Source organism: Amblyomma americanum, chromosome 4 (assembly GCF_052857255.1).
Source record: "Amblyomma americanum isolate KBUSLIRL-KWMA chromosome 4, ASM5285725v1, whole genome shotgun sequence".
NCBI lineage: Eukaryota > Metazoa > Arthropoda > Arachnida > Ixodida > Ixodidae > Amblyomma > Amblyomma americanum.
In genome coordinates this window covers 91028217-91034471 of record NC_135500.1, presented here as the reverse complement: position 1 = coordinate 91034471, position 6255 = coordinate 91028217, and positions in this window count along the sequence as shown.

Here is a 6255-nt window from a genome sequence, read left to right as displayed (position 1 = left end):
GACAGACTATCATGATGTGGTTGATCACCCTCCCACCTCCTGGCGTGGTGGATTGACTGTGTCATCATGACACTCGATGCTGCAGGTTGAAAGGCCTTCTTTCAGGGCCATTACCCGCTTTCTTCTTGAGCGGTATCAGTGTATGAAACTAATTCATTGTTAACCATGTGAAAAATAAAGACAGCAGATGCTATCCATTTTAAGCTCCACACAGCTTGTGCTGCAGTAGCTAAATAAACAGCCAACACAAGCAAACTTTTTCTTTTCACAATCGGCCCAAACTACGACAAACTTTACACATGAAACCTTGGATTTGTGCAATGAAATGCTTTCAGATCATGGCAAATCATAAAACATTGGCTAAGCTTCTAAATGGTGATAAGACAAAATGCACATGCATTTCATGCTTGATGTCATCCTGAATATCTTGAAACCATACATCTGGGTCAATGACAAAGCCAATTTCGTGCAGTTCAAAATTGGTGTGGCACGTCTTTATATGCTCAAAGTATTGCTCCTTGGCAGTCCTTTCGTTATCCTTGCCCCATCTGACAGATTCCACATTAAGGCGTGGTCGCCGTTGCAGAACACTGTCGAGAAACCCGGTTACAAATTCTGGTTTCAGTGTCGAGACCTGGTGCAAAAAGAATGGCACAAGAACAGGTAAAACACTGTATCATAAAGAGAAACTACTTGTTTGTTGATGATCATGTTTTAAGAAAGTGCGGGGAAAAAAATTGGATGGAGGCAGAAGAGGAATTTGATCGTTTCGATGCAGCTTTTTTTCCTCGAGTTACTAAAGAGTGGAATGTGCTGCTTGACTCCATCAAGAGAAATTATTCCCTCAGTGCCTTTATTGAAAGCCTTGAATCATTTATATATCATTGTGCACCTGAACATTAGTACAGTTGTGCCTGAACTTATTTTTACCCTTTTCTTGTTGGTTCAGCTCGGTCTGGTTTTTGGGTCTTGTTGCAGTGCAGTATTTTGTGTTGGGTTGTTTTATTTGCTGAATTTCACTCTGAAAGTGCAGTTATCAAGATTTTTCTATTCCTGCAGTAGTCTGTGAAGGCTGGCAGTATCAATAAATGACATTAAATCTCCGTGCTACCAGCAAGTATTCATTCCCTGGGAACCGCTGTAAGCTCACATGGGAGAAACAGCATGAGCAAAGTACAGCACTAGAACCAAATTGCATACTATCATATGCAATTTCCTTGCCAAGCAGAGCAGCAGGTGGTTCACTCACACATTATGCATCTCTTTTGAGGAGTGCAAGGACTTTCATAATTGTACACTTGTTCTTGTCCCAAAGTTTAAAATAGCAGTAAAGCCATGGGAAAAAGGAGTGCTGAACATGAGCACAAACATAGTCATTGAAGGCATTGAGGACAACTGCATTATATTTTGGTTCTTGGTAAATGCGAATCTTAGGCTCTTTTTACCTACTGCAATTCGCGTCTGGCAGCAAAAGGCACATTTATTGCTGACGAATTGCAGTAAAATTTTCCCGGCACTCGATTCAAACTCGTGACATCTGCACAGAAAAGGACTCTGTGATCACAGTTCGGCGGTTGAATTTTGATGGAGGCGAAATTCTAGAAGCCCGTGTACTGTGCAATGTCAGTGTACATTAAAGAACTCTAGGTGGTCTAAATTTCAGGAGCCTTTCACTACAGCGTCCCTCTTAGCCTGAGTCGCTTTGAGATGTTAAACCCCCGCAAACGAAGCCAAACCAGTCATGAAGTAAACAGTGGTGAAGCTTAGCCTCTGGAATCGGCACCTAGAAAACTAAGTGCTGCAGGTTATCTGCAAAAATGGCTGGCGATGGTGACACTTGTATCTCATTAGCCGACCTTCTCTAGCTCAAAAATCTTGCGTTTATAGTCAAAGCATCATCTTTGTCGTTGCAATGCGGTAATCTATCAATAAAAGCCAACTTCAATTTGTACTCAGTGTCTCCTTCGCATCTTGTATTCCATATACAGGAATAGGTTGGTCAGCTCGAAATACTGCTTCTTACATGGCCTTAAAACATCACACAGTATGCGTTTGCAGCATTCTGTGAATTATTTGGCATGCTTGATGCTACACTTAACCTTGTCCAACCATGCATATTCAAACATTTTTCTGCGCGCAAGACACTAATTATGATGGGAGCCAAGGGCCTTTCGCAACAGTTCCATGCTAAACTTCATCTGTCTCAAAAAGTGTGGAACAGAGGTATTACTGATGTCTCTGTCTCCTCGAATGAGCCTTTTCACCAAGTGGCTGTTGTCAAATTTTCAAGAAGATTGTCGGACAGTTTGCATGAGTAACTCTTTCATTGTCTTTGATTTTTAACGTCTTCTGAAATGACAAGTACAACTGTCAAATTTAAAATTCACCAATCAGAAACTTTACATTGCTACAGCGATTAGGATAGTCCTCTTCAACTCTTAATAGTATAAATCGAACCAGCATACTCTGCTCATGGTAGTCGTAGTGATTCTTCTATACCGTGCTGCATAGCAGATTGGCGATTCCGAAGAAAGCCGAGTGCTTTTTTCTATCCTTTCAACTTCACTTACTGGAAGGAACATGTCATCTAGGAATGTCTCCCTTGTGCTGCGGCTTTTACGTGCATTTCCAGAAAGAGAAGTGTAGAACCCATAAATAACACTGAATGCTGCTCGTGTCGCAGCCAACACAAAGAACCAATAAATAACACTGAATATTGCTCGTGTCGCAGCCAACACCCAGCATCACTGTTATGGAACTTTGGAAAATAATACATTAGAGCTGCAATTCTGGTACAATTACCATTTGTAGGAATGTTTCCATGCACAGCAGTAAGTGACAGATCATTAAATGGGCAAAGCAATGCTATATTCACACAAAACAATGAACGTATATCCCAGCCAACTGTCTCCCACACATTAGACAGCTCATTTCATGGTGTCTAGTTTCCTGGGTCTACTTGAGTTTAGAAAACTGTACCTAAGAAATGTGTACATCTCCTCATCCGAGGAAGCTGAATCTGTTTTCTCAGGGTCGAGCTTGGGAATGCTCCGCAGAACAACTGCTTTCGGGTTCACACGTTTCAGAGCTTCAAATGTCTCCCGTTCACTGCTGCTGTATTTTTCAGATGTGTGGCAAGGTTGTGTCTTCAGCTTCTTGGACCTTTTTCCTGGCCTGCCAAGTTCAACTTGATCTATGGGCACCATTGTGTCCTGCATGCAAAGCGAACAGAATTTTGTCACTGTTATTTTCATGCTTAGGTCACTGCTAATAATGGTTCTTCAATAATTACTGAAGGTAACCTTTTTTGACGTTGCAGAGCTCCAGGTACATGGCCGAGATGTACATGATCTCTCTGCCTCCATACGAGCTGTTGCCTCAAGGGCAAACAAAACAGCAGCCACGTGGCTACACACTTCACTTAGCCTGAAAACGGTCATGAAAATAGTAATGGATGCTTTGAACATAACTTACAAGGGGCATATAAGCCATAAATTATTTATATTTCTTTCTCACTTACCCAGCTTTGCACTGACAATGAGCTGCCAGGACATGTCCCGACAGATTGTCCACACAAACCCAGGCATCGTGGCCTTTTCCTGCTGCTGCCTGCGATGGCATCACTTCCGCTCGCACCAGGCACACTTTCCTCGTGCGTGGCGCCCAGTAGCGGCATCTCCGAACAAACCCTGAAATATTCAGTCATGCCCACAATGTCATCCGTGGGTCTCTGATAGAATCCAGGTGTTGTAAGCCAGAGGAATGAGAACTGTTTTTTCTTTACATTTACTGCATGACACTAGACATTACCTCTAGCTTAAGTGGTAATAGATATGTTAACTTCTGAGATCAAGTGCTCCATGAAAAACAAACTGCAGGCACGTTATTTTGTCTTCTTGGGCTGAGAGTTTTCCCAGAAGGTGGCGTGCGCACTTCTGCAAGCTGTATGGTACCGTGAAGAATGCGAAATATGCTAAGCAGCTGCTGGGCCAGCCGGCTATTGCAAGCAACAACAAAAACCTACATATTGCACGAGACTCCGAAATACAAAGAAGCTGCTGATCTACTGCTGAATAAAAGGCTGGAGATATATGGTTAAAAAGGGCTCAAAGTGCACAATGCATGAAGTGGCACAGTAGCAACGTTGGTTTGATAATTATTTCGTATCTAGGCCCAAAGAGCATTTGAAAACAGTTCTTGTTGCCATGCACAGTTCAAAGCACATGTGGAACCAAGGTGCGCATGCAGATGCGGTACTTCAGCACATTGAACATAAACATTAGCAAAATAAGACGAAATTTTGCAGGCATCGCAGCTGTGTCCTCAGGACTTAAGCAATGGTTATGAGAACCCAACAAAGCAACCACAACCAGTGCATAAAAGTACATGAACAGCGCATTAATAAGTGCAATGCACCAAGGTAATATGTGCCGTGCCACCAGTCCGTCCTCATACCAAGCAAATACCGTCCCAAAAGGCACACCGATCAAGCAAAAGAAATGTCTTTAAATCATAATTCGGAAAGAACAAGATGAGTGACTAAACATTCAAAGCAGAAGAGTGCACTTCTGTTTGAAGCTCAGGGGAACGGCTACATGTTAATGCAGCTTTCCAAGCGTCAAGTGGGTAATGAAAAACGCATTTTTACGGACCTGAATACATTACCGGCGGAGTGAGACCTCCACTAGTTCCACAAGTATCTGTTTCAGGAACCAGAACAAAGCGAGCTCTTATCCATAAAGTTCACTGCGCAGACGATAGTGACAAAAATATTGACACAAGGATTGGAAGTAGAAGAAGAAAGAGATCGCAGCCTCTGGAAGTAGACGACGTTGAAGTGTAGGTCCGTTTCTCTGGTGCCCTCGTTCAGCCGCTGCAGTTCCTTTTCAGTGTAACAACTGTTACACATCTGGTTGAGAGGTGCTGGGTACGCTTCCCGACCTGCGTACGCCTACGAGATAAAGACGGCACTCACACCGGTCCATCAGCGCCCAAGCCGCCGCCTCCGCGCTGAGACACCTGAGTTCGGGCCTCTTGACGACCCGACAAGGAAGACGCAGCCTCGACCGACGGTCCCACCGGAAATGGCCACACACAGTAGGTTCCCGGCGCCCATCCTCTACCACACGCAGCGAACACCGCCATCTTTTCACGGCGACATGTACGAAGATGCGGAAGACTGGCTGGACACCTTCGAGCGAGTCGCCCGCTACAACGGTTGGAGCGACGACCGTAAGCTCTATAATGTGTATTTTGCGCTCGAGGACTCCGCTAGGACATGGTACGAGAACCAAGAGAGCAACCTGTCCACCTGGGAGACATTTCGCCAAAATCTCATAGCTGCATTCCCCAACGCAGACCGCCGGGAGAAAGCTGAAGCTGCGCTTCGCTCCCGTAACCAGCGGACTAACGAAAGCGTCCGCATGTATGTAGAGGACATGACGCGCCTCTAAAAGCGTGCTGACCCATCCATCCATCCATCCATGTGTATGCTTAATCACTTAGTGATAGTTGTAGATTGGGACTTGTGCTATCCAGGAGAATAGATTTCGCGTGATTTGAGAATATATTTTAGTTGCAAATGTTGGTGACTCAGCTGATGTGGCGGGTATGATGACAGCCATCATGTCAGTTGGCCCGATCAACTGTGCCCCCCCCCCCCCCACCCGAGTTAGACTGAACGGTCGTTGAGATGTCAGGAGGAGTTAGCGCTATCGTGTAACACTGATTACTGCCGTTCAATTCACCCAGCAGTCAACAGAACTGCCATTTAAAACGCCGGTGTAAGAGTGGTATTATAGTTCCACCAACTTGTGTTCATCTCCTCAGATCATTTCTGGTAATTTCAGTAACACAGGTGACATTCTTTATTCAGGCCTCATTCAGCTTTCATCTTGCATGTGTGCCTCTTGGTTTCGCTTCTGGCTGCTGCGCGCAGATTTTATTCTTTGAAGCCGTCGCTTCTAACGCTCAACATTGACAACTAAATTCTGCAACTGGAAATGCCTCTTAGAATCATACACATGTATACTGCGCACCAAAGCGCGCCAAAGCGATGCAAATTCCAAACCTGCTGACACCTGAACTTCCCGCTGCTGTATTTTATTTGCAAGGGTTTTTCGATGATGTGAGCGGGTAAAAAGAAAAATTCACAAAATTTCCGCTTTGTTGCCTAATGCCCTGAGCTACGAGAAAACTGGGCACCATGTGAACACATCATAGACTTTTCTGCGACTTTGCGTTGCCTGATGATGA